Source organism: Lithobates pipiens, unplaced genomic scaffold (genome assembly GCF_037356315.1).
Source record: "Lithobates pipiens isolate NorthernLeopardFrog02 unplaced genomic scaffold, aLitPip1_a1.2 Scaffold_13, whole genome shotgun sequence".
NCBI lineage: Eukaryota > Metazoa > Chordata > Amphibia > Anura > Ranidae > Lithobates > Lithobates pipiens.
The window spans coordinates 223,488,807-223,498,090 of NW_027507718.1; the positions used below are offsets into that span (position 1 = coordinate 223,488,807).

At 42.7% G+C, this 9,284-nt stretch overlaps 1 long non-coding RNA gene across 1 annotated transcript; it reads right to left on the minus strand.

Annotated features, from left to right (window-relative positions):
* Positions 1-244: 244 nt before the first annotated feature.
* LOC143974653 (uncharacterized) lies at positions 245-7,465 on the minus strand. Its single transcript, XR_013272260.1, has 2 exons — positions 6,949-7,465; positions 245-2,268 (listed from the first exon to the last, which is right to left on the minus strand). It is a non-coding gene; the product is annotated as an uncharacterized LOC143974653 (long non-coding RNA).
* Positions 7,466-9,284: the final 1,819 nt, after the last annotated feature.

The following is a 9,284-nucleotide window of genomic DNA, read 5'->3' on the forward strand; positions in this document are numbered from 1 at the left end:
AGAGCCAGGTGCCGGGGTCTCAACTATGTATGCGGTGCATACTAGCTCATTATGCCTTTTCTCTTACAGGTCTGAAAAAAATATATATTTCAGCAGGTTTACTCCAGCTTTAATGGGAAATTTTGGCGTTTTGTGGGTTGCATGTGTTAGGTGTGACCTCAACAAGTCACCTATTTGTCAGGTTATGTTACCGTTTCCCAATTGTTAGTTAGAGTTCTTATCCGAGCAAAGAGACACAGAGGTATTCAGTATTTCTGCTCAGAAGTCCGTCGTTAACTCTGACTGTCTCTGACTGACTGTGGCTCTGAGGCTTGTTTATTACATCTTTTATAGACAGAAAAGAGCAAACATCAGCAAATGTAAAAAAAAAACAACATTTTCAAAGTAAAGACAATTCTCCGGGTGTTATCAGCTGATAAGACAATCTTCTGGGCGTAGACTGCTTTTTAGGGCTGATGCGGCCTCTTCTTGATGAGTACGTGACAATAGATGACTAGTCCTTATTTTACAGAGAGAAATACAAGTAATTAGTAAGACATACGGTCAGCCATTTTGTTTCATCATACCTCAATCCTTACATTTCCCCCTTTGACATCACCCCTCCCTCTTGCCCTGGGTCCACCTGAACAAGTTCTAGTCAGCCTATATCCAGAGTACTCTCCCTGACCGCGAGTTGTCAGAGGGGTATACACCCATCCCCCTGGACAGTACCAACATCTAAAATTCAGGAAGAGTGGCTTTTCTGACAGATGGGTGATGTCAAGGATCTAAATCTACCTATCTTCACAAAAGTTCCATCTTTTCCGCATCATTTACCTTGGCTTTCTTGCAAAAGCACATAAACAACTTAAAGCATGCATAAAAGAAAAATACGAATAAGAGCACCACTATAATCGTCATTGCTGCCTTCTTAACCCAAGAGAATAACCCTGAGAAACTAAAAGTTCCACCAAACGGATCCCAGTCGCGACCAATATTTCGGGCCTTCTCTTGTAAATTCTTTACTTCCGTACGGTGTTGTGCAATGATGTCATAATAATCAGGTACCTCAATGCTGGTGTTATGTATCCAAGTACAGCACTCATAGTCCTCAGTAGTTTCACAGAGTCCTGTCAGTGCTGCACTCATACTTTCAATTGCTAATTCATGTAATTCTAATTGTTGTCTGATGGCTCTGGTCTCCAGATTTAACTTAGTAATGTCATCAGAGTTTTTCTCCAAAACATCATTAATAATTCCTGTATAGTTATTTAGTCTTTTCATTAAGTCTATACCCCATCCTGTCCAGGACGGGAACCAAGCCCATGCCATGTCCTTCTTCAGGAATATTTCTCTTTTACTACGATACCTGAGGGGATATCTAGGATGCATGCTAGCTTCTAATAGGTGATCACCTCGTTCATCACCTACTACTCCCATTACTGGTACTAAACTTGCGAGGTAGCACCATCCCTGAGCTCTTCTAGGTATCCAAGTATAACATTTATCCTCACAACAGATGTATATATTGTTTCCTAGAGCTACTGATCTTGAACTGATATCATTTCTATAACGAGAGGTGTATCCATAGAGGGATAAGTTGGATACTAACCACCTAACATTATTATCCACAATGTTAGTGAGGAAGTCAGATAATGTCTGGTGTGTGCTGGAATTACTGGGATAGAATCTTCCATTTAATACGACAATGGACAAATTAAACTTGCTGTCTTGGCATTCTCCATTTCCTCCCGTTGTGTTCCCTAAGTTGAAACACCAATCAGGGGAAAAGGCGAGACCATTTGACTTAAACATTACTGTCTCATTGGTATTTGTTCTAATTATGTTAATGCTACTGTTAGCAAGATCAGTATAGTTTATAGGAACTGCCATCAGTGGTATACTTGCTGTGCTGGGGTGTAATTTGCTACAGATCCAACATTTCTCATATCCTGACTTCTGGGCATAAGCATATTTAAACTTCAGTAATAACATTTTTTTAGAAAATCCTTCATCCTTGTGTATTTTATTCTGTGAGGTAACCAAACTATTAGCCAGAATTACTGAAACAATAAAAAGATACATGTTGTCATTTGCCAACTGGCTCCTTTTTACAATGAGAAGCGTGGATCCAGGTAGGTTTCCCTTCCAATTTCACTGAGGTTGCTGTAATCAATAGCACCTGGAAAGGACCTTCAAACCTTGGTTCCAGTGTCTTTCTGGTATGTTTCTTTACATACACATAGTCTCCTGGTTGTAGATCGTGTGTACCTGTGACAGAATTAGGGTCTGGAAGAGAAGAATACACACTCTTGTGGATTTTAGTCAGACGCTGTTGCAACTGTATTACATACGTAGTTAAACTATCACATTGTAATTGCATACTTTGAGGAAAATATAAACCTAATCTAGGTGCACTTCCAAACAGTATTTCATATGGGGATAACCCTGTTTTTCCTGTTGGGGTGTACCTAATAGAGAACAAAGCTAAAGCTAGGCACTCAGGCCATGGTTTGTTCAACTCCTGCATAGCTTTTTGTATTTTCAGCTTGATTGTACCATTTACTCTTTCTACTGATCCTGAACTCTGTGGGTGGTAAGGAGTATGAAAACTTTGTTGAACCCCTAACATTGCCATCACATTTTGCATTATTTCTCCCGTGAAATGTGTCCCCCTATCTGATTCTATTGTTTCTGGGAGACCAAACCTAGGTATCAGCTCAGTAATCAGTTTCTTGGCGGTGGCTTTTGCCGTAGCTGATTTCACAGGATAACTTTCGGGCCAGCCTGAAAATAGGCAGATGCACACGAGAACAAATTCAAAGGGGCCGCTCTTAGGCATTTGTATGTAGTCAATCTGCAGTCTCTGAAAGGGATATTGGGCCCGAACCTGATGTTTACGTGGGGTTTTCACTCTCTGTCCTGGGTTATTAATCAGACAGATTTGGCATGCAGCACAGTAGTTCCTTGCAGTACTACTGAATCCAGGGGCTAGCCATCCTTGGCTTACAATCCTATACATAGAATTGGAGCTGACATGAGTGGGTAAGTGAACAGCCGCTGCCATTGCGGGGTATAGAGAACCGGGTAGACATATTTTGTCTCCTTCTCTCCATACATTGTCAAGGCCTGGTGCAGCTCCCTCCTTAACCCAACGGTCCTTCTCAATAGCCCCTGCTTGTTCCTGTAGTTCCATTAGCTGCTGCCATGTGGTTTCGGGCATACTCACCTGTACCGTGGCTAAGGTCTCAGGGCTTACTTCCCCTAGAGCTGCCTTCTTTGCAGTTAAATCTGCAAATGCGTTTCCTTTTGCCTCAGTTGTTTTTGCGCTCGTGTGTGCCGCTATCTTCATGATGGCTACTCTTATAACCTTTTGAAGATTGTTCAGGACTCTTTTGATTCCTTCACCATGTTTAACAGGTGTGCCTGCTGCTGTAAGGTAACCTCTAGCTTTCCATATGTGGCCATAATCATGTGCAACACCGTAGGCGTATGCGGAATCAGTGTAAATGTTCCCTTCTTGTCCCTCTAAGTGTTCTAGGGCTTTCTCTAGAGCGGTTAGTTCCGCTTCTTGTGCCGACATGTGTGCTGGTAGTGACTTTGCCTCAATTACCTGTGTGTCCGTTACCACAGCATAACCTGTGTGATATTTACCTTTGTCATCGGCAAATCTACTACCATCTATGTACAGTGTGTGTTCTGCATTTGCAATGGGTATGTCTGTGACATGTGGGAACCCCGTGGTTTCTTGTTCCATAAGTTGGAAACAATCGTGTTCATCAGATGTTATGTCATGAAATGAAAGTGTGTCAGAATCCTGAGTATCTTGTGCTGTATCTACACCATTATCATCATTACTCCCCCCTGTCAAATCTGTCTGTAATGGTAAAAGCTGTGCTAAGTTAAAAGAAAGGTAACATTGGAGGGTAGGAGCAAGGTGCATTGTAGACGCAGCTGCCTTGCCATTGATATGTGTTTTGGTTGGACCTGTGATAAGATGGCGTGTATGTCATGTGTGGTATGTACCACTACAGGATTGTCTAAGACAATTTCTGAGGATTTGTCAATGATAATTGACACTGCTGCAACTGCTCGTACACAGGACGGTGATCCTCTAGAGACAGGATCGAGAGCCGCCGAGAAGTATGCTACCGGCCTTTGTTTGATGTGTTGTTGTGTCAACACCCCTGTTGCGTGTCCCGTGATTTCAGCAATGTACAAATGAAATGTTTTGGTATAATCAGGGATCCCGATCGCAGGTGCCGAAATTAGTAACCTTTTTAAGGTGCTAAAAGATTCATGACCTGCTTCTGTGAGTACATAGGGTACTATTTTCAAGCAATCATATAATGGCTGCATCAGAGAACTGGCATGTGGTATCCATTGTCTACAATATGATACCATTCCCAGAAACATACGAAGTTGCTTAAAGTTGCGTGGGATATTCATTTGTCTTATGGCCTGGACTCGGTTTTCAGTGAGATGTCGAGTACCCTGGGATATACAGTGGCCCAAAAAGACAACCTTTTTCTGACATACCTGTAACTTAGTTCTATTCACCTTGCACCCTTTTTCAGCCAGGAATTGTAACAATGAGAGAGTGGCTTTTAAACAAGTATCGTTATCCGGACAACATAACAATAGGTCATCTACATATTGCAACAATACACAAGTGTCAGGCGGTAGCCATTCTCTATTTTTACTTTTAAAGGTTTAGTCAGTCAGTGGGGCATCGGACAAAAGACCGTCATAACCACTTATGGGTATGGTGTCACGGGACGTCATGTGTGGAGGGACTACTGAATCAGACAACAGACTGCGTGACGCTCCTGTGTCAACCAAACAAGGAATATGTTTACCTTCCACCTTCATCAACATGTGGAGCATTTTGTTCTCTGATTCAGCTAGGACTGGGGCAAGTCATGCGGTCGGATCGTCCCTATCATTGGTACGCCTCTGTCTGTAGTCCCTCGTGTCTCTGTCCGTGTTTCCTTCCTGTTCGTCTTTTATCCTTTTCCTACAGTCTCTTTTTATATGTCCCACCTTGTTGCAGTAATAACAGGTAAGAGGTTTACGGGAGGAATTCCCTCCTTCATTGACCCGGGCAACAGTGTTAACTCCCGGTGTCCTTCTGTGTTTAGTTTCTGCTAAATCAGCCTCTATGCCTTGTGCTTTCTGCAACAATGTTCCTCTGTCCCGTATGGCTCTCCATTCGGGAGTACATGCCTTCAGTTTGTCACCTATTTGGGGTACTAGTCCTTCCATAAACTGTCGATTGAAAGCCCTAATGGTGACGGGTAAGGCTAAATCTAGACCTTCGTCAGCCATCATGCTTTCCATGTTGAGGTAAAATTCTGTAACAGTCTGACCTGGGGCCTGTTTTATGGGCGCTGTCGAACCCCTTTCCTGCTGTTTCCCTTGGCAAAATTCTCGTAACTGAGCAATAAACAGGGGTCTAGAGTCTATATGACGGGGATGTACTCCTGGCGGATCTGCCGCTGGATCCCCTTGTGGTCTATGTGGAGCAATTTATTAAACATTGTTAGTGTCATTTTATGTCTACACAAATCTTCCCCATCTTGCCAAGTTGCTTCATGTGTGTCTAGTAATTGTGTCACGAATCTACAGAATGCGGCAGGTTTTGCTACGGGATCAGGAGCATTCTGTATTAATGCCATAAGAGTGTCAGCCGACCAAGGTGTCCATGTCCTCAGAACGACTTGTCGGGTCACTGTAGGTGGCTGTCCTGCTTGACCCGCATTTGGATTATTTACTTGTATTACCCTAGTCCGACTATGGACTGGAGCTACGGGCTCTGGTCTTTGAGCGCCGCAATGTACACATTCCTGTGCCCAGTCTGTATTCTGGGTACCGCATACTCGGCATACCCATCCTCTTCCTCTTAAGGAAGGATAAAGTTTTGGTCTTTCATTACCTGGTGTGGTAGTGTTATAAGGAGGTGGAGTATCTCCCGTATTTACCCTATCGCCGGGAGCAGAAGGAAGACTTTTGTGTCGGACCTTCATATCCCATCCACCCTTTTCCTGACAATACTCCCATCCCTCCTCTTTAGCCCTGTTGGAAACCTTAATTAAACATTGTATTTGTGATACCCATCCGTTCTGCAATATCTCTCCCTGTCTGTCTCTCTTTATTTCTTCCCAACCTTCTACACTTAATCCATTTTCTCCATCCATCCCCAATTTCTTGAGAATCCTATTTGTGCCCTGTGCCTTATCCTTCCCATACAACATTGTAATTATGTCTTTAACAGCATAACATTTCTGAGATTCCTCCTGGGGTTTACCATGTGTCTGGCCCATTTTGACAGTCCTGCCTAGGTGGCGTTTGGATCACTTACTAAGTGTCTCGTTGCCTTCTCCTCCTAGGGTGCCAAAATATTAAAAACCTCTCCTAGATGAGATTTCTGAAATCGAATTACCTTATATGCTAGCCAACTGACAAATATTATGACCAGACTGACAGCTACAACATATACAAGCATTCCCTTTTGGTGGCCAAACACATATGACTAGGTCTCCGGGACTTTGTGGAGACCTTATTTCCGTCCCATTACCATGGAATCTCTCAGCATTCGTTTCTTATTCCTGCTTTATTGAGGCAGTCAGGACTTATACTTTCAACCCGTTTTTAGGCTCATGAATCAAAAAGCGTATATCAAACTTAAGTGTCGGACCCCCAAAGTACTCTTACGAGTTAAGGGCGCATTCCGTTACCCATTGGGATGATATATGTTTCAATTCACACCATACAAACAGGGCTTATCTCATTCACAACAGACAGATGACAAGTAGACAGACAAGAAACAACGGTAACATAAGCCAAAATATTAAGTTCAAGACCCGCATACTACAGAGGTTGGTGTTTACCTGAAGAACAATTCAGACAGATCAGGTGGGCACAAATCTAAGAAGCACAGAGTTTATAAGAAAATAAAGCTTTTCTTACCTGCGCAGGATTTGTCTGTGGTTCTTTGATGTGCCCGACCATTTCGTTCCGTCCTTATGTTCGTTCGCCTCTTGTAGTTTCTTCAGCGAGTCCCTATTCGCGGCGCCAGAAATGTTAGGTGTGACCTCAACAAGTCACCTATTTGTCAGGTTATGTTACCGTTTCCCAATTGTTAGTTAGAGTTCTTATCCGAGCAAAGAGACACAGAGGTATTCAGTATTTCTGCTCAGAAGTCCGTCGTTAACTCTGACTGTCTCTGACTGACTGTGGCTCTGAGGCTTGTTTATTACATCTTTTATAGACAGAAAAGAGCAAACATCAGCAAATGTAAAAAAAAAACAACATTTTCAAAGTAAAGACAATTCTCCGGGTGTTATCAGCTGATAAGACAATCTTCTGGGCGTAGACTGCTTTTTAGGGCTGATGCGGCCTCTTCTTGATGAGTACGTGACAATAGATGACTAGTCCTTATTTTACAGAGAGAAATACAAGTAATTAGTAAGACATACGGTCAGCCATTTTGTTTCATCATACCTCAATCCTTACACATGTCTTTTACTGTGCATTTTGTAGAATTTGCACCTTGTTTTTTACATGGCAAAATGTGTGTTTGCTTCTGTGTTTGGTGTGCCATTAACAATTAAGGGCACTGAAAGCGCAACTAGTAATTTTAGGTGTATAAACATGGCCATACAATATACAGTCTGATTGTAAAATCTCCTTTAGATTTACCAAATTTATATAATAGGAGGAAACGCCTATCTAGTCAATCACTCTGTATCCAATCAGGCAGGCCCTTACATTACATAGTTGATGGTATATCTAAAGGAGATTGTACAATTAGATTGTATGGTGAACTTTACAGAACCCAGGAGACCCTTCTCCTGTTTTCAATACTACAGCTCTATCCACATAGACTGTTATCTAATCTCATTCAAAATGCCAAATAAAAGAGCTATGCAAGATTAAACTTAAAGGCTAAGTTCACCTTTTTTCCCCAAATTCCAGCTCCCCATGTACCAATATAGCATTAATGTACTTGTTTTTCAAAATTATCAATGCTTTCCAGAAATTCTACAGACGCTTCATTGTCCTCATGGATGTTTGTACAATCAGATAGTATAGTATCATCATGCCCACAGGCACAATCATTACTTCCCTCTTTCAACCCCACCACTATAGACGAAGTTGCTAAACTACTTGGTAATGTCCACCTTACCACCTGCCCTCTGGATCCTGTTCCCTCGCAAATGCTGCGTTCACCCTCTGGTTCTATGCTATACTCTCTAACTCAAATCTTCAATCTCTCCCTCTTTTCTGGCATCTTCCCCAACTCTCTAAAAAATGCACTTGTCAAACCCATACTTAAAAACCCCTCACTGGACCCATCAAATCCTAACAACCTACGCCCCATCTCCTTGCTCCCCTTTTTATCCAAACTACTCGAACGTCTGGTCTACAACCGACTGATTTTCCACCTCACTGATAATAGCCTTCTTGATCCCCTTCAGTCTGGATTTCGTCCTCAACACTCCACAGAAACTGATCTCCTAAAACTAACAAACGATCTACTAACGGCCAAAACCAATCGACATTATTCTGTACTCCTCCTCCTGGACCTCTCTGCTGCCTTTGATACGGTTAACCACCCCCTCCTTCTCAAAAAACTCCACACCTTTGGTCTCCGTGACCGTACTCTATGATGGTTCTCTTCCTACTTATCCAACTGCACCTTTAGCATTTCTTACAACTCTACTTCCTCCTCTCCTCTTCCTTTCTCTGTTGGGGTCCCCCAAGGTTCTGTTCTTGGACCACTCCTATTTTCAATCTATACCTCCTCCCTGGGTCAACTGATACCACCTCTATGCTGACGACACCCAAATCTATTTCTCTACTCCTCAGCTCACTCCCTCTGTCTCCTCACGCATCACTAATTTACTATCATATATATCAGTCTGGATGTCACATCACTTCCTCAAAATCAATCTATCCAAAACCGAACTTATAATTTTTCCTCCCCCATATGCCCCTTCCCCTGATCTCACTGTCAAAATTGATGGCACAACCATAAGCCCATCCCCTCACGCCAAGGTTCTAGGTGTAGTCCTGGACTCTGAACTCTCCTTCAAGCAACACATCCAATCACTGTCCAAATCCTGCCACCTCAACCTCCGCAACATTTCCAAAAATACGCCCATTTCTAACCAATGACACAACAAAGCTCTTAATTCACTCGCTGGTCATCTCCCGCCTCGACTACTGCAACTCCCTTCACATTGGCTTACCTCTACATAGTCTATCACCTCTTGAATCCATCATGAATGCTGCTGCCAGAC